General features: G+C 36.1%; 1 non-coding gene and 4 pseudogenes across 1 annotated transcript; 1 reads left to right on the top strand and 4 right to left on the bottom strand.

The window, feature by feature from the left end:
• Positions 1-9,050: 9,050 nt before the first annotated feature.
• LOC114530845 lies at positions 9,051-9,169 on the bottom strand (annotated as a pseudogene).
• Positions 9,170-9,762: 593 nt separating this feature from the next.
• On the bottom strand, positions 9,763-9,881 carry LOC114530824. Its single transcript, XR_003687792.1, has one exon. It is a non-coding gene; the product is annotated as a 5S ribosomal RNA (ribosomal RNA).
• Positions 9,882-10,005: 124 nt separating this feature from the next.
• Positions 10,006-10,126, bottom strand: LOC114530825 (annotated as a pseudogene).
• Positions 10,127-10,359: 233 nt separating this feature from the next.
• LOC114530840 lies at positions 10,360-10,478 on the top strand (annotated as a pseudogene).
• Positions 10,479-17,823: 7,345 nt separating this feature from the next.
• Positions 17,824-18,984, bottom strand: LOC114530776 (annotated as a pseudogene).
• Between the last annotated feature and the right edge of the window lie 1,536 nt (positions 18,985-20,520).

Raw genomic sequence — 20,520 nt, 5'->3', positions numbered from 1 at the left:
GTCCTTTCAAGCTACACAACTTTCTCGATGCTGGGATATCGGATGATGTGCGCAACAATGCTGCTTGAAATGTGAGTGGCACAACAGTGAGACTTGATGGCAGTCGTACACCTTTCCATAGTGCTTTTAGCTCTACAACTGCCGGTCGTAGAAATTCGTTTGGGTTTTTTGGTTCGTGCTTCATGGATGGAACTATGCCAACAACGATTACATTTTCCCACTTAAACCTCTCACTGCGGGGTAAATTAAGAAGCACCAAATACAAAACACCGACAGAATAATCTTTTCTATGTTTCATTGGTTGAAAATAATCAAAATTTAACATTAGACCATAGTTTCTTGGAGCATTCAAAAAATCTTCACCGTAAAAACGTTTGAAAATCTTTCCACAATTGGCCATGGTATACATCCGTTAGAACATCATTATAATTGCCACTTGTTCCACTTGATCTCCATTGCTCACACTTTTCCACAAATCCAGGTTTTTTTACCATCTTTTTCAAGGTAATTATAATACTGTTATAGCAGTAATAATGCAATGGATAAAATTTGGTTACATTGTCCTTCAGTGTAACTTTTTTGACCAATTGGGTATTGCAAACGTGACTTTTTCCTCTGGAATATAGTTTATTCGAACATCGCTTGAAAAAATACTGACCACTCCTATCAACTAAACATTCTCCATATTCATAACACTTGTAACACTTTGGGCAAACAACATATTTGGTAAAATCATCCCTGTCGATTTCTAGAAACTTCCTTAGCATATACAATGACGTTGGAAAAACCGCAATGAGCTCTTCGATAACAGAATCTGAAACGTGGATGTTCAGTGCACGGAAGAACTGAAACAGAAACTTTAATACCATGCCAGCCCACTATCACTTATGTGACAGATACTCTGCCAAATAAGCAAGAAATATAAAAGCCACTGCAACAAAGAGGTGACAAAATGCAGTTTACTGCGCTTCCTTTCAGGAGTAGGGAGTGGTGGAGGTGAAGAGATATCCTGATCAAGTAACTCTCCTGGTATGTCTTTCCAAACTTCGTCTTCAGAGTCTTCAATCTCTCTGTCATTGTCTTGGTCACTATCTTGATCGTTGTCTCCAATCGACGCTTGAAGAATTTTCAGACTGCAAACAAAAGTAATGTTCTCGTCATACAAAGATTAGTTTAAGAAAACAATACTAATATTTTCCTTGCTGATTAGCTTATTTTACTGCAAATAACTAGTGCAAATGCTAACGTTATCTACAAATATCTGGTAAAAATGTAGTTCCTTAGCATTGCTTTTAAGTACATGTGGGCCTGTTTGTTTGTTTGCTTGTACACTAAACTTTTTATCGTTATACGTGTAGATCGATCGTAGTCATTTACGTGTAATATTCAAGGATTCTAGCTAAAGGAGATGTACAATCCAAGTGATGTATATATACAATATTAAGACCTAACCAGGAACGGTTGCGAAGAATGCAACACTAGGTCCTCTGGCAGGAATCGAACCTGCGGCCCTGTGATTGTGGTGCAGTGCTTTAACCAACTGAGCTTAGGTCTACAGGCAAAATATTCCAGTCATTTAGTGCACAATTTATCAAGTTCATTGTTCCCCATTTAGTTGCAGCTCGTTCCTTGCGCGTGGTACTGTATCTTTTGTTCGCGTATTGTAATTATGAATGTCAGTTCCTCTAACTACCGCATAGTTTCAGTCAGGGTCGTGAGTAAGATCGAATATAAAAACACAACGCTGTAATTTTCCTTTAGTAGAAAGATCTAACCAATTCAGTTTCGACAAAGCTTCACTTGATGAGGAGCGCAGTGGTGGTTTATTTTGCAGAATTTGTATTGAATTCATTAATGTTGTTCTTATCACTAAATATATTGCTAGCATACTCTAATATAGGTGTGAACATTGTTGAGATATACAATTTCCTTGTATAAATGGGTAGCAGATGCTTCAACCTTTTTAGAACACCCAACCTTTGTGCGACTTTACTCTGAATCTTTACTCTGAATATGAGTATGCCATAAAGTAGGGTGTACAGTATGGAATCTGAATCTGATCACTATGATTATGCCATGAAGTAGGCTGTTTTATTATTGTAACCAAGTTGCACTGCCTGTTAATGAGTTAATGCTGTCAACCTCATTCACATTAATTGCAATATACTGCATCTTAGGCAGCCTCGTACCCAGGCGCTTTATTGGAAAACATAAAGGCTGCATTCATAGTAATATAGAGATCTGTGGCTGAGATGTGCGAGCGCGCAGGGGTGCTTGGGGAGGACGCGACGGGAGAACGAAGCGCCTGGCAGAATATGCAGATTTCCGGCTCCCACTTTTGCAAAAAGTGATAAATGCGTGAAGGCTACACCGCGACAGTATGTAGATATATTTTGAAGAGGAATTGAACCTGCAATATAGCAAAATTATGGATGATTTGGAACGATCGTTTCAAGAACTATCATTTGAAGGTAGCTTTATACTGAATTTTTTTATTTTACGACTATTTTGACAAATCTCGTTTCGTAAACAGTGTATGGCTATACTCCTCTGTCTCTGTGTTTATACTATGCAGTCGCGCAGTATTTAACACTATTAAATTCGTCTTAATTTCCTTACAAAAGTATCATCAAGCTCGGAGGAGGAAAGGTATACGTTTGGTATCGAAGAATCAAGAATTGAGTGTTAGAGGTGAGTGCTTAGTTGCCTTGAGATTTAAATATTTCCTCTATTGATATTAATTAAACAATAATACATTTTTATTTTCATTCTATATCAAATATGCTATCAAGTTGCAATTTATATGCCTGTTACTAGTAATATACAATAACAAACTCCAGGTCAGATTGTTACCAGCACCCCACAGAAAGAGGAAGGAAAAAAATCATTTCAGCAGGGAAACATGCTTCAACCCCAATGCTTGGAGTTTGTGTAAATTTAAGAATAAACATAAGTACATATTACATATCAAGACTCAATTGTCAGAAACTGGGGCTGTTATTCATAAATTATACATATTTGTGCTTTTCATAGGTAGTGGAAGATATAAATTACCAAATTTATGCTCTGAATTAGAAAGGTTGTTGGACTAATGACAATTCTGAAGACTCCAATGTCCATGAAAAACAGACATTATTAATGAGTTTACATGGCATTCTGATAATAAAAAGAATACTTTGACTCGGGGAATTAAAGAAATTTTCCCACATTCTACAAAAAAGAAAATAGTTGTTGGATGTGAAAATATGTATCTCCTTTTGAGAGTATAATGGAGTAAATAGGACTATGGAACAATATAATTTATACATGTATTATAGTAATTTCTTGGAATACTGTACACAACCTGCATCTACATTGTGTAATGTATATAAGTATATTGCTGTAGGGATGAATTAAGTCTATTGTTTGCTTTGTAGTACACCAGTTGAATTAATTTCATGTACAGTACAGTATACCAAAGAGTGTTGGTGTTATAAAGGAATATTAATGAATTACTCTCTACATAGGTTTCAATAGTTAATTTTTTTTAACATTTAATGCAGTTATTTACACTAATTTGTTAATGAAACCACATGGTAGTAAACCATAATATTTCTGTAATGCAGAATGATAATATTTCTGTAATGCAGAATGAACTTAATGCAATGGAAAATGGCTTAGATGAACAGAATCAACTGCTGCTAATGCTGCATTAGATGATGGAAACATTGAACTGGCTAATGAGCTTTGCAAAAGACCATGTGAAATTGCAACAATTTTTCAAATTAAACTCAGCATGATAAAAACGTACCAGGTCAAAGTCAAAATTCTTAGTGTTTCTGGAGGTATTAAAATAACAGATTCCCAAGAAAAACAAATTAATAAAAAAGTCAAACAGATGGAAGAAATGTGCAACCTAAATCTGATGTAAATCATTGCGTATTCGAGTAGATTCTCTTCTTTCAGCGCTCGTAAATAACTGTTTGTGCCTTAATATTCGAAAATGATGAATAATACAACGCAGTGAGAATTTTTGCACAAAATCTTCCCCAAATGTACCGCCCGGTGGATAGGGTGTACGGCAATTTGCTCATTTGCATCTACAAATATGAATAAGTCGTCCCCCGGCGCCATATTTGTTGCATATTCTGCCAGGCGCTTCCTTTGCCGCGTCCTCCCCAAGCACCCCTGCGCGCTCGCACATCTCAGCCACAGATCTCTATATTACGCTGAATGCAGCCTTTATGTTTTCCAATAAAGCGCCTGGGTACGAGGCTGCATCTTAGGGCTGAAACGCACACTGACCGGGCTGGCCTGCTTAGCGAGACAGCCCGGTAACCGGGATAAATTTGTCGTGTGTTTATATGTGAAAATTTCATCCTGCTTGCCGGGACAATTTTGTTGTTTTGACATTGTTTTGACAGTTGTTAACAATACCTTGCGGCAGCATCTTTGAACTTTCATCCCGGCAACCGGGCCAGCCCAGTCAGTGTGCGTTTATATGGAGAATTTTCATCCCGGTAAGCGAGATCTCGCCTCTTTTAAGCGAAATCTCGGCAAGCGGGCCAGCTCGTTTGTCCATATGAACGGAAATACATTTTTACTATAAATTCTACTACGCGGCGAGATCTCGCTTAGCGGGCTGTCTCGCTAAGCGGGCCATCCCAACTGCCATATAAACAGCCCCTAAGAGACTTTGATGAGTTTGATCTGCAATATTTACTTGAAATATGTCTCCTTAATCTACCTATTATTTGAAATATGTCTCCTTAATCTACCTATATCTATCCAAAAACTAAAGTTACAATAGCTGCTGTCAAACTCATTTATCATTCATAATGATTGGAAATACATTGGAAGAAGTTACATTACATATTACTTTGACTAAGCAACCAGACCAGAAAGTTCAAACTTGGGTTTGAGCTAACACATAGCAAATTGTGATTTACTAGTATTTGTTTTCACATTTTGCTATTGAATGCCTTTTCATATACAGGGTGTATCAAAAAAAAGGTAATCCAACTTCAACAAGCTATTGTACGTGAACTACTCAGTCTATGAGCGAATTGTTTTCACATTCGGAAAGATCAGGCTTTTAACTATCGGATGACATGTTTTTAATACCAAATGGTGAAAAAGTGAGCACATACGAGGCTGATAAAAAATGTTAGTCGCAATCGCATATTTTCACCTTTGAGCCTAATTAAAGCAGTGCATAACAAAAGAAAAAAACAATTAATCATGAGCATGTCACAGCTTGCACTGGTTTTATGCCGCATTGCTTGGAATGTTCTCCTTATTCCTACTTAATATGCATATGCAGGTAGTTTATTCAAAAGCAAAAGTCCCAAAGAGAGTTAATTTTCAATGGTTTTAGTCCCAACTCTCAGAGGTGAAAATATGCGATTTCGACTAACAATTTTTATCAGCCTCCTATTTGCTCATTTTTTCACCATTTGGTATCAAAAACATGTCATTCGATAGTTAAAAGCATATCCTTTCGGAATGTGAAAAAAATTCGTTAATAGAATGAGTAGTTCACGTACAATAGCGCACCAAAGTTGGATTACCTTTTTTTTGATACACCCTGTATAATAATCACCACCTAAAAATTCACTATTTATGTCAAAACACAAGAATAACTACAGTATATACAGTATAGGTACAAATTTGCAATTCACTTTAAAATATTTAATTTGAACTTTTGTTCAAACATTTAATTGTAAAGAGTACTTCATCCAATTTATTTTATTTTATTTCAAAACACCTATGTGGCAAGGCTTCTGGCTTCATTATTATTTTAAACTCGTCTCAGTGTTGAAATTGAAAGAAGTTCTCCTAATTATGTTTAAACTTACTGTATTGTCATATAAAGTCACAGTACCTCATTTTGATGGTCCAGGTTGTTTTCAGATACATTTAAAAGGGAGGTTTTGTTAAATGCATCATCAATGGTGACTAGAAAAAAGTTAATAAGGTAGAAATTAAATTAAATTTTAACAGACACAGATATTTTTCAGTTCACTCCCCATTTGGGGCTTTTCAGTGACCGATTACATCAATTCAAGTATTACTCTTAGCTATATATATGTTTAACCTAGACCATCTATATTTACAACAATTGTGTTATTACTGTCCTAATCTGTTTATACCCTAACCCACTCTTGTCACATTCCTTGTGGGAGGAAAATAGAGTGCCCAGAGAGAACCCACGACTTACAGCAGAGTGTTGATGTACTCTTTTCACATGAGTTAAGTGGGCAACAAGAGAATCGAGGTGAAAGGTGCTTGCTCTGATGACTGCGCCACCAAAGCCCCACTGCACCACCAAAGTTTTATGTTTTTAGCCGGTGTAGGCGAGTAGGCCAGTAGGCCAATAGGCAAGTAGGCCAGTAGGCGTGTAGGCCAATAAGCGAGAAGCTAAGTGTGTAGGGCTGTGGCGCATAAGCTAAAATTTATGTATAAAAGGGGCGTAGGCTGTAGGCTCGTTAGATCAAAGCCATTGCTTCGATGGCGGGGTATTCTATAGTTATTCCTTTGATAACCTACAATATGGAGTGCTCAAGATTGATCTAAGACAATAAACAGATCATTTCCAAACACTAAAAACTTGCAAAAGTTGTGTGCACTGTTTGAATTGAATTTCTCTTCATCTTTCATATTATTTAATAAAAAATTGAAAGAACATTTTGAACAGACACAGCAGTGCTCAGTTCAGCACTGTATTGCTTTATCGTTAAAATAAACAGTGTCATGGTGCTGCAAAGTTCTGCTCAAGTTATTGAAGTTTCTGTTGGAAAACAAAGTAATAGGAGCTCTGAAAGTTTTTTCTAAAGAAATGAATGTTGTTTGTTCTGGATAAAAAGTATGTTGAAAATAAAAAACTTACTGAGCTTGTTCAGTCCATACAGGCCGGATGATACTATATATATATATATGATACATACATACATACGTACATACACACATACGTACATACGTACATAGGTATATATGTGTATATGTATATGTATATGTGTATATATGTATATGTATACGTATATGTATACGTATACGTATATGTATACGTATACCTATATATATATATATATATATATGTGTATAGTCTGCAGGTCCATGCCATGGTGAAAAATTATAATTAGAAAATCGCAAAATTCTTTAACCCATTAATTATAAACTATGTATATGTGTTTTGATTTGTGGTCACCATGTTTATTAATTATTTAATGTTGATGATTAATATATCAAACAGATGATGTCAATGTTTATTCACAAATGCAAAACATGTAATGCACCTATCAACGTTAAGCCCCAGGGTTGGGGGGTTAACCCCAGGGAAATTGATTGTCGCTGTGCTACGTGGGTAAAGATTTTGACAACACTGACATGAACCAGGGTGGGAAGATTGGACATAGCTGCCATTTTCAATATTTAAAACACTAGGAACTAGCAATGGTTTTCCAGCTGAGCGTGCGCAGTAATAAATCACAGTTTTCTCAATTCACAATTTCACATGAAAGACTTTGAAGCTCAATTTCTGACAATATGGATTGAATAAAGGTGAGAAAATATTTGTATTTATCTATAACCTGTTATTAGTAGTCTATTTTTTTGATTTGGGGAGGGAAATATTGACCAATGACTTGAGCCTAGGATTGGGAAATTGACAAAAGACAAGTTGCAAATGTCAAATTGCCCGGGGGCTCCCCCCTCCCCAACATGGGGCATATATGATAGGCGTATAATACAACCAGTGAATACAACAAAACAAAACACAAATATTAAAACACAATGCACCACATACCCTGTGAATGAAAATAGTCAGTATTTGGTCCTTGTTCGCTCTCAGATTTGGACGACAAGTCAGAAATCTCACCATCTGCGAAGCGTTCTTTCATTCCTTGTGCGATATCTGATCTAAACCCAGTTCTTCTAACAACATCCATGTGTCGCCTAAATGTCGACTCCGAAACATAGTTGTTACAATGCGAGCAAAATATATAATCTTGAGAAGACCCAGAATTCATGTTGAAAAAAAAAATTCCTTGTTTAAAAGCTACAAAAGTTTTTACGAACGCTTTTGAATTCTGGCAACAGTTTAAAGTCTTGGCTTCCAAAGTTGTCAACAATATGCTTGTCTGTATTTCCGCTCTCTTCGCCTCGCGGTTACTCATATTGAAATACGCCATCTTAAGAGCAGTGAAGAGCAACAGTTGGCTTTACTGGTTTTATAGTGTGATGATCTTTACCGACTTTATTTGCATTTACTCATGGAGTGTAAAGACGTAAAGCGAATCTTTACGGTCATTTAACGATGAGATGTAAGGATATTAAAATGACTTTTACTCGCATTTACTCAGGGAGTGTAAAGCGAATCCTTACGGTAATTTAACTATGATTTAACGTAAAGGTGTAAAGATATTAAAATTACTTTTGCTTGCATTTAATCATGAAGTGTAAAGGTGTTAGACGAATCATTACTTATACTATATTAAACGATGAAGTTTAAACGTTAAAAAAGGCCTATACCAAAATGTTACCATTAATTCTGTGATAATGTTAAATAAAGCTATCTAACATTTCAATCATGTGGTGTAAAAGTGTAAAGGTATCTATAGCAATATTTACACTTTAACGTTAAAGGTAGATAAAAAAGGGAGCATAACATTTCAGTTTAAAGGAGCAATTATACGCAGTATAATGTTCAATAAAGCAAAATAACCCTATTCTCGTATTTACACATGCGCTATAAAAGTGTAAAGGTACCTTTTACAACATTTACACATTTACATAAAGGAAAATAAATCTCAGATTTTGCCTTGTGAATAAATCAAAAGGAGGCCACGACTCAAAGAGGTCACCTATCCAAGTACCAACTTCGCCTGACTTGTTTAAGCTTCGCAGATCAGACAACAATCAGTGCTTTCCAAGTGGTATGGACGTAGACATTGCCTTTGAGACAACAAGAGCTTTTGATCTATGAATATTTTTGGTTAAAATCAAAAAAGAATATTCCTTTTAAGGAAATTGATGAGAACATTGGAATAATTTTCTCTGAATAAATAAAAAGGAGCTTACGACACGAAGTATTCCTAAGAGGTCACCGACCCAAGTACTAACTTGGTCTGACGTCTTTTAACTTTGGTGATCAGATGAGAACCAGGGCTTTCCAAGTGGTATGGACGTAGACAAGAACTTTTGATCTATGAATATTTTTGGATAAAATTTAAAAAAAATATTCCTTTAGGGAAAATTGATGAGAACATTGGGATAATTTTCTATGAATAAATCAAAAGGAGCCTACGACACAAAGTATTCCAAAGAGGTCACCTATCCAAGTACCAACTTCGTTTGACTTGTTTAAACTTCGGGGATCAGACAAGAATCAGTGCTTTCCAAGTGGTATGGACGTAGACATCTTGTTTGAGAAAACAAGAGCTTTTGATCTATGAATATTTTTGGATAAAATTAAAAAAAAGTATTCCTTTCGGGCAAATTGATAAGAACGTTGGAATAATTTTCTATGATAAATCAAAAGGAGCGTATAACATGAAGTATTCCCAAGAGGTTACCCATCCACGTACTAACTTTGTTCGACTTGTTTTAACTTTAGTGATTAGATGAGAACCTGTGCTTTCCAAGTGGTATAAACGTAGACATTACCTTTTGCGAAAACAAGAGCTTTTTATCTATGAATATTTTTGGGGAAAGTTAAACAAAAATATTCCTTTTGGGCAAATTGATGAGAAGATTGGAATAATTTTCTATGAATAAATCAAAAGGAGCCTACGACACGAAATATTCCTAAGAGGTCACCCATCCAAGTACTAACTTCGCCCGACTTGTTTTAACTTTGGTGATCAGACGAGAACCTGTGCATTCCAAGTGGCATGGACATAGGCATTACCTTCGAGAAAACAAGAGCTTTTGATCTATGAATATTTTTGGAAAAAAGTAAAAAAAAATATTCCTTTAGGGCAAATTGATGAGAACATTGGAATAATTTTCTATGAATAAATCAAAAGGAGCCTACGACACGAAGTATTCCCAAGAGGTTACCCATCCAAGTACTAACTTCGCCCGACTTGTTTTTTAATTTTGGTGATCAGACGAGAACCTGTGCTTTCCAAGTGGTATGGACATAGGGAATGCGTTCGAGAAAAGAGCTTTTGATCTATGAATATTTTTGGATAAAATAAAAAAAATATATTCCTTTGGGGCAAATTGATGAGAACATTGGAATAATTTTTTATGAATAAATCAAAAGGAGCCTACGACACGAAATATTTCTAAGAGATCACGCATCTAAGTACTATATTTTTGTTTAACTTTGCCCAAAAATATTCATAGATCAAAAGCTCTTGTTTTTGCAAGTGCAATGTCTACGTCCATACCACTTGGAAAGCACAGGTTCTCGTCTGATCATCAAAGTTAAAACGAATCGGGCAAAGTTACTACCTGAATGGGTGACCTCTTGGGATTACTTCGTGTCATAGGCTCCTTTTGATTTATTCATAGAAAATTATTGCAATGTTCTCATCAATTGCCCAAAAGGAATATTTTTGTTTAACTTTCCCCAAAAATATTTATAGATCAAAAGCTCTTCTTTCCTCAAACAAGGTGTCTACGTCATACCACTTGGAAAGCACTGGTTCAGGCGAAGTTGGTACTTCGATGGGTGACCTCTTAGGAATACTTCGTGTCATAAGCTCCTTTTGATTTATTCATAGAAAATTATTCCAAAGTTCTCCTCAATTTCCCTAAAAGGAATATTTTTTTTATTTTATACAAAAATATTCGTAGATCAATAGCTCTTGTTTTCTCAAAGGCAATGTCTACGTCCATACCACTTGAAAAGCACTGATTCTTTTCTGATCCCCAAAGTTTAAACAAGTCAGGCGAAGTTGGTACTTGGATAGGTGACCTCTTTGGAATACTTCGTGTCCTGGCCTCCATTTGATTTATTCATAGAAAATTATTCCAATGTTCTCATTAATTTTCCCAAAAGGAATATTTTTTTCTGATTTTATAAAAAATATTCACCGATCAAAAGCTCTTGTTTTCTCAAAGGCAATGTCTACGTCCATACCACTTAGAAAGCTCAGGATAAACAGATTAGGACAGTAATAACACAATTGTTGTAAATATAGATGGTCTAGGTTAAACATATATATAGCTAAGAGTAATACTTGAATTGATGTAATCGGTCACTGAAAAGCCCCAAATGGGGAGTGAACTGAAAAATATCTGTGTCTGTTAAAATTTAATTTAATTTCTATCTTATTAACTTTTTTCTAGTCACCATTGATGATGCATTTAACAAAACCTCCCTTTTAAATGTATCTGAAAACAACCTGGACCATCAAAATGAGGTACTGTGACTTTATATGACAGTATATATACAGTAAGTTTAAACATAATTAGGAGAACTTCTTTCAATTTCAACACTGAGACGAGTTTAAAATAATAATGAAGCCAGAAGCCTTGCTACATAGGTGTTTTGAAATAAAATAAAATAAATTGGATGAAGTACTCTTTACAATTAAATGTTTGAACAAAAGTTCAAATTAAATATTTTAAAGTGAATTGCAAATTTGTACCTATACTGTATATACTGTAGTTATTCTTGTGTTTTGACATAAATAGTGAATTTTTAGGTGGTGATTATTATATATGAAAAGGCATTCAATAGCAAAATGTGAAAACAAATACTAGTAAATCACAATTTGCTATGTGTTAGCTCAAACCCAAGTTTGAACTTTCTGGTCTGGTTAGTCAAAGTAATATGTAATGTAACTTCTTCCAATGTATTTCCAATCATTATGAATGATAAATGAGTTTGACAGCAGCTATTGTAACTTTAGTTTTTAGATAGATATAGGTAGATTAAGGAGACATATTTCAAATAATAGGTAGACTAAGGAGACATATTTCAAGTAAATATTGCAGATCAAACTCATCAAAGTCTCTTAGGGGCTGTTTATATGGCAGTTGGGCTGGCCCGCTTAGCGAGACAGCCCGCTAAGCGAGATCTCGCCGCGTAGTAGAATTTATAGTAAAAATGTATTTCCGTTCATATGGACAAACGAGCTGGCCCGCTTGCCGAGATCTCGCTTAAAAGAGGCGAGATCTCGCTTACCGGGATGAAAATTCTCCATATAAACGCACACTGACTGGGCTGGCCCGGTTGCCGGGATGAAAGTTCAAAGATGCCGCCGCAAGGTATTGTTAACAACTGTCAAAACAATGTCAAAACAACAAAATTGTCCCGGCAAGCGGGATGAAATTTTCACATATAAACACACGACAAATTTATCCCGGTTACCGGGCTGTCTTGCTAAGCAGGCCAGCCCGGCTTCCATATAAACAGCCCCTAAGATGCAGTATATTGCAATTCATGTGAATGAGGTTGACAGCATTAACTCATTAACAGGCAGTGCAACTTGGTTACAATAATAAAACAGCCTACTTCATGGCATAATCATAGTGATCAGATTCAGATTCCATACTGTACACCCTACTTTATGGCATACTCATATTCAGAGTAAAGATTCAGAGTAAAGTCGCACAAAGGTTGGGTGTTCTAAAAAGGTTGAAGCATCTGCTACCCATTTATACAAGGAAATTGTATATCTCAACAATGTTCACACCTATATTAGAGTATGCTAGCAATATATTTAGTGATAAGAACAACATTAATGAATTCAATACAAATTCTGCAAAATAAACCACCACTGCGCTCCTCATCAAGTGAAGCTTTGTCGAAACTGAATTGGTTAGATCTTTCTACTAAAGGAAAATTACAGCGTTGTGTTTTTATATTCGATCTTACTCACGACCCTGACTGAAACTATGCGGTAGTTAGAGGAACTGACATTCATAATTACAATACGCGAACAAAAGATACAGTACCACGCGCAAGGAACGAGCTGCAACTAAATGGGGAACAATGAACTTGATAAATTGTGCACTAAATGACTGGAATATTTTGCCTGTAGACCTAAGCTCAGTTGGTTAAAGCACTGCACCACAATCACAGGGCCGCAGGTTCGATTCCTGCCAGAGGACCTAGTGTTGCATTCTTCGCAACCGTTCCTGGTTAGGTCTTAATATTGTATATATACATCACTTGGATTGTACATCTCCTTTAGCTAGAATCCTTGAATATTACACGTAAATGACTACGATCGATCTACACGTATAACGATAAAAAGTTTAGTGTACAAGCAAACAAACAAACAGGCCCACATGTACTTAAAAGCAATGCTAAGGAACTACATTTTTACCAGATATTTGTAGATAACGTTAGCATTTGCACTAGTTATTTGCAGTAAAATAAGCTAATCAGCAAGGAAAATATTAGTATTGTTTTCTTAAACTAATCTTTGTATGACGAGAACATTACTTTTGTTTGCAGTCTGAAAATTCTTCAAGCGTCGATTGGAGACAACGATCAAGATAGTGACCAAGACAATGACAGAGAGATTGAAGACTCTGAAGACGAAGTTTGGAAAGACATACCAGGAGAGTTACTTGATCAGGATATCTCTTCACCTCCACCACTCCCTACTCCTGAAAGGAAGCGCAGTAAACTGCATTTTGTCACCTCTTTGTTGCAGTGGCTTTTATATTTCTTGCTTATTTGGCAGAGTATCTGTCACATAAGTGATAGTGGGCTGGCATGGTTATTAAAGTTTCTGTTTCAGTTCTTCCGTGCACTGAACATCCACGTTTCAGATTCTGTTATCGAAGAGCTCATTGCGGTTTTTCCAACGTCATTGTATATGCTAAGGAAGTTTCTAGAAATCGACAGGGATGATTTTACCAAATATGTTGTTTGCCCAAAGTGTTACAAGTGTTATGAATATGGATAATGTTTAGTTGATAGGAGTGGTCAGTATTTTTTCAAGCGATGTTCGAATAAACTATATTCCAGAGGAAAAAGTCACGTTTGCAATACCCAATTGGTCAAAAAAGTTACACTGAAGGACAATGTAACCAAATTTTATCCATTGCATTATTACTGCTATAACAGTATTATAAATACCTTGAAAAAGATGGTAAAAAAACCTGGATTTGTGGAAAAGTGTGAGCAATGGAGATCAAGTGGAACAAGTGGCAATTATAATGATGTTCTAACGGATGTATACCATGGCCAATTGTGGAAAGATTTTCAAACGTTTTTACGGTGAAGATTTTTTGAATGCTCCAAGAAACTATGGTCTAATGTTAAATTTTGATTATTTTCAACCAATGAAACATAGAAAAGATTATTCTGTCGGTGTTTTGTATTTGGTGCTTCTTAATTTACCCCGCAGTGAGAGGTTTAAGTGGGAAAATGTAATCGTTGTTGGCATAGTTCCATCCATGGAGCACGAACCAAAAAACCTAAACGAATTTCTACGACCGGCAGTTGTAGAGCTAAAAGCACTATGGAAAGGTGTACGACTGCCATCAAGTCTCACTGTTGTGGCACTCACATTTCAAGCAGCATTGTTGCGCACATCATCCGATATCCCAGCATCGAGAAAGTTGTGTAGCTTGAAAGGACACAGTGGAGAATTTGGTTAGTCCAAATGTAAGAAGAGATTTCCTGGATCATTTGGGAGAAATGCGATTATTCAGGATTTGATCGTGATAGCTGGGTTCGCCGGACAAATGCAGATCACAGAAGGAGTGCAGAGAAGCTTCGGAAAATTAAAACGCAGTCAAAAATTGTTAAGCTGTCTAAAAAGGTTGGAATAAATTATTACAGTGCCCTGCTTGACTTGGAGTATTTCGATGTAATTAGATTTTGTGCAATAGATCCAATGCACAACCTCTTTCTGGGAACTGCAAAACATATTTTTAAGTTATGGGTCTCCGAAGGCAATCTTTCCAAACAGCAATTAAAACAAATTGAAGAAAGGTTGGCTAAGATGGAGGTGCCACCAGAGATGGGACGTTTGCGAAAGAATATCTCGTCTAACCATGGTTCGTACACGGCAGAACAATGGAAGAATTGGACATTAGTCTACTCTATGTATGCACTGAAAGATACACTGCAAGCTGAACATTTAAAGTGTTGGCAAGCATTTGTGTTGGCATGTGGCTATCTTTGCAAACCGGTGCTCAGTCAAGACAACATTGTCATGGCAGATGGCATGCTGTTAAAGTTCTGCAAAAATTTTCAAGAACTCTATGGAAACAAAGCAGTAACACCAAATATGCACCTTCACTGCCATCTCAAAGATGTCATTCTAGATTATAGACCCATTCACAGCTTTTGGTGCTTTAGCTTCGAACGTTACAATGGGATCGTTGGAAGTATTATTACCAACAATAGGTCTATTGAGCTGCAGCTAATGAGAAAGATCGTTACCTCCAGACTACTTGGTGAAATTTTCATTATGTGCTACATATAATCCCTTCTTTCACGACATTATGGCTTCTTTGAAACTCACTAGGGACGATGTTTGGCAGAATGATTGCGAGACGCCTTCATTTTCCAATTTCTTAGAATATTTTCAAATTTGTGAAAAGATGCCACTTCATGCAGCCAATAGGAGTAATTTAAGTGCATTATCTCTACCAACACATTGTAAGGAAAGCTTACTGGATAATGATGATCTATGTATTCTACTGGAAGTTTACAAGGCAATGATTCCTGATGTAGAAATCATCAAAAGTAATTTAAGCAAGACAATAACGAAATACGGAACAGTAAGCATTTACCAGACTCAATTCGGTTCCAAAATGGCACATCGTAGCAAACGATCTACAGGAGTTCTTGCTTCATGGCCAAATAGTGATGGGGGCATAAACCAAGATAGCACCACGAAGAGTTTTGGCACTGTTGACTTCTATTTTTGTCATTCGATGTTTGTCAATGGAGTTTGCAAAAAGCATGTCTTTGCATGTGTAACGTGGTACATTTATACAATATCCGGTCCCTTTGCAAACCTAAACCCTCTCCGTGTGACAAGCAAAACCCACTTGATCCCAGGTGGAACATCTAGGTTTTTACCGATTCAACAAATTGCAACCAAGTGTGCCTTTTCAGCAACAAAGTACGAAAGTCAGGAGCAGTATGTTGTCAGCCCTTTAATTAGACAATTTCGTCTGTGTGATGGTTTATAGGTAATATTTTGTGTGTGATATTTGTTTCTATTTGTAAAAACTGCCATATATTAACTATTTTTGCTTGCACATGATGTCGCAACCCGTTACTAGGCGCCATCTTGGTTGATTTTAAGATTTGTTCAGTTGTTTACAGCGAAACAATCGAGTAATTTTTTTCTCTTGTTTGTTTGAAACGTCTAACATTATGGATACTTTACAGTCTCTGGCTCAATACCACAAAGAATGTAGAATATAAATTATATATATATACGCATGCCACGTGTTTTTTTTTAAATCAACCAAGACGGCGTCGATTGCCAACAAGCAATATGGTGTTTCGATCTTTGATTAACTTTATATGCGAAATAGTTCTAGGTAGCTTTACCGTGCAAATATTACAGTATATACTTTGATATGTTTGAGGATGCCATTTAGATGTTTCAACCTTTGCATTATTATTCCATTGCAGGTGTTGGGATGGAAGCTGATAAATGGAGATAAATGGACTTAAATCTGTGGCTTAATGAACTTTATAGGTTAAAAAAATACGGTATTTGGAACAAGTGTAAGTGTAATACTTTGATTAGTGTAGTTTATATTGTTTTCAACAGAAAAAAGATGTTTTGAATTTATGAGTATATATAGGTGTTAACCAGCATGAAAATATTAAAAAGTCTATTAAGTTTGTTTTTCGGCAGTTTTATTAATATACAATTGAGTAAAATTTATAAATCGTTTGGTTGAGTGGGCGATTCAGTGCTGGGTAGTGGTCAAGCAATTGACTCTTAGTAATTATGGTAGCACAGATTATTTAGCAATTTGCATGCGTGTACTATATCTGAATTTTGGTAATATTTGTTCACTTAGGTAAACTTGGGTTGCACTAACAAATGTATTGTATACATTTCCATAAAAATGCTAAAATGCCTACTTTTGTACATATTTTTTCGTCGTAATCCACATTACAATTTTATTAAGTAACTTCAACGGAACAATCTACCAATGTGTGATGTTACTCTCAATCTTATAATAAATAGGGTGCTCCTTGGCCAACCTCGGTCCCAGGGTACTTTGGGAACAGTAGCGTAGCTAGCCCAACGATTTAGTCCTGCTATGCAAATATTTTCGTGATCATTGACTGTGAAAACAATCAATTTCTAAAGAAATGAATAATGATAATAATTTAAAATCTTCACAGCAGGAGTAAATCATCGGGCTAGCTACGCTACTGTTTGGGAAAGTACCCTCATAGTTATTTGTGGTCACATGGTTGCCCAGATTTTGGGCAGCAATTGTTGGGCTGCCCAAAATCTGGGCAACCATATGATCATGAATAATCAGGGTACTCCTCTCAAAGTACCCTGGGACCAAGGTTGTTCTTTGGCTTATTTCATCCAGAACATATTAAAGCACAAGACTCTTTCCTTGATGATTTTTTTTTCATTTTTGACAAAGTAAAACAATGAAGTAGGGTGTGATTACTGTAGTTGCCTGCAGCTTAACAATTTAATAAACAATCTGCTAATTTGTATTGTTGCTCCAATGACTTTAAAAACTAAGGATTTAAATTTTGCTCTCCGGAAAACACTACATACATATATGTTTTAGCTTTGGGTATGCATGGTGTTTTGCACAAAGTAAAACTATATTCATTTGCATAATCGCTATGCAAACCTATACAAACTGCTTAATACTAGGATTATTACTCTCAATATGAGTCCAGTACAAATTAGCATAGTAAGGTCAACTTTCAATGGTAGGTCGCCTTGATGGTGTTCCATTAATGCATTGAACAGCAATCTTCCGTAAATCCTCATAGCGATTGTAATGACAAATTAAGGAAATTACCTGGCTACATGAATATATATCACTTGCAGCTGACTGTTTTTTGCCTACCACTGACTACTTCAGGAGCAATTTGGGGATGGTATTTCCCATACCTCTCTTGCTCTTTTAGACTTAATTTATAGGTTTTAGCCTTACTCATCTCTTTCATTTTGCCAAAATCAATAATAACTGCTGTATACTGATTTTCCGCATCCCCATATCAATTCCTTACCATAATGTTTTCACCTTTAATGTCACAATGAATGTAGTTCTTGCTGTGAATATGGGAGAGTGCAATGCAGCATTCCTTGAGGATATTGGCCCATAATGACAATCTTGAAAACACCTTCCTTACTGCAGCTTTACTCAGTGTCAGGCATTCTCCATCAAGACCGTACAATTCCAACGCAAGGAAATATGGTTTGGTAGTTGTGTTTACACCAAATACAAATGGTAAGCCTTGGAGAAGACAGAAAACAATTTATTTTGTGAATCATTTTATACCACCCCTCAGGAACAAATCCAGCACAGTGAATCATCATCAATCAAATTATATAACCCTGGATAAAACAGAATATAATTATTGTTCTCCCCAAAATGGATCATCACTGATAACCCCCGGCTGCTAGGGGCAATTGTTAGAAAATTTGAAAAATTACCTACAGTAGACAAACAAAATTAACAAATGGGCTCTAAATGGCCCAATATTGGGTCTTTGTTTGAAAAATGGCCTGCCAAATCTATTATTTGGATTAGATATGGAAATTTTCAATCCTCCTGTATCCCATTTGACCAAGGCTGGGGCAGTAAATCCACCGCTGGGTTAAACCTTTATAATAAAATTATTATATAATATACTTCGAATGAGTGCTTCAGTATTACCTAGATGGTCAAATCTCATATCATTTTTGCTTCGTGTTCCATATCACTTGAAGACCTTGAATGTGATTTGAAGTACTTGACAGCCACTATTTGTCCCCCCGTACATTTTTTTTCGCACTTTCCAAACACACCCTCACCAATTTTCGTTTTCCTATCTTCTACGTCTACCAAACTATCTGGGTGAATATGATGCATCAGGCTACAGTTATTAAACAGTAAATTCACATGAGATTGATAAAAATTTGGTTTATATTATGGGCAGGAGAGTAGCTGAGCCATGTTATGTTAGAACTACTGTATTTAACAACTGACATGTACAGTACATTACATATACACTCAGACAAAAACTGCTTGACAATACCAGCAATGAGAATAAAAACTTACAATAAACATGAATGCATGTGGCAAGTATCCTGTGTAAGTACAGTTTTCATTGCACTCTACTCCCAGTTTATACATTCAATATTGGGTAAGTGCTTGAGATTATCTAATTTTTTATTGGCTGCAGTCCTACAGATAATTTCTGATATGGTGCACACCTACAGGTCATAATGTTGTGCACATAATTATTATGAAGCCAAGTTTACGAAAAATATTTGTCACACAAGCAGTGAAGCAAAGGTAGTTTGTATGGACAAAAATAGATGGCGACACTACACTATAACTCTATAGGAAAGTTCTTTGCACAGCCTGTGGTTTACTGGTTTGGTGGCAAACCAGCGCCCATGATCCTTGCTTCTCGGTGCATATTCTAATGTACTTTGCAAAAGTCATGTAGAGTTATAGTATAATGTCTCTGAGCAGTTTTAAATGCAGCATTTCCAGAGAATAAAGTATCCGATATTCAAATCATTTTGCAAGAGATTCAAATACGTTTAAAAAAATACAATATTACTACAATCATAATTTAGACTGGGGCTCCTGTGCAATTCCTGATATCGAAAAACCTCATCCAATTATTATTCACCAAGAATATTCTGGATCCCCCCCCCAACAATAAATGTACAGTGGTGCTAAAACCCTGGTTTCTTCCTCATTGATCCCAACAGTATTGCAGTAAAAGCAGTCACATACCAATTACACAATCCATGATAATTCATATACGTAATAATATATTTCTAAGGTTGGCAACTGGCAAGTAATAAGGAATATATTATGTACAGTATATGAACTATGATGGATTGTCAATGGGCAGCCTACGATCGTACAAATACATGTACGTCGCTAAATAAACTGCAAACATTGAAACATTTTATATTGACAAAGTAAATGCACTGACAGTCCTTGATCATGATAGGGAGATGCAGTGCCAGTATTAAAAAAAACAGACAATTATTATTGAATATTTGTGAAGGGATTACTTACGAAACAACACTACTCCTGTCACATCTTTCTTCCTTCCACTTCTTCCAGAAAACAACTGCTTTCTTCCAGTTAGTTTCTGCACGCAAATACGCTTCCCTGATTTCGACAGCTTGAGCTTCGTTGACCTGCTTCGTTACTCGAGCCACAAGATTTAACTTCTTTTGCTTCTTTGATATGTTTTTTTTTTTCTTCTTGACACTTTCTCTTTCTTCTCTTGCGTTTCTTGAGCTGAATCTCATCACTCGTATTTGGTCGTGAGAGTCGACCTTGTTTAGCGTTCCTGTTCTGTGCTGTTGGTGCTGGGATTTCTCCCAGATTGCTGCACATCCCACTGTTAGTAAGTGCGCCACTCACTGTGTGGAAAAC

The sequence above is a fragment of the Dendronephthya gigantea genome, unplaced genomic scaffold (assembly GCF_004324835.1).
Source record: "Dendronephthya gigantea isolate DGI-Jeju-01 unplaced genomic scaffold, DenGig_1.0 000066F, whole genome shotgun sequence".
NCBI lineage: Eukaryota > Metazoa > Cnidaria > Anthozoa > Malacalcyonacea > Nephtheidae > Dendronephthya > Dendronephthya gigantea.
This window is presented reverse-complemented; position numbering and strand designations above follow the sequence as displayed.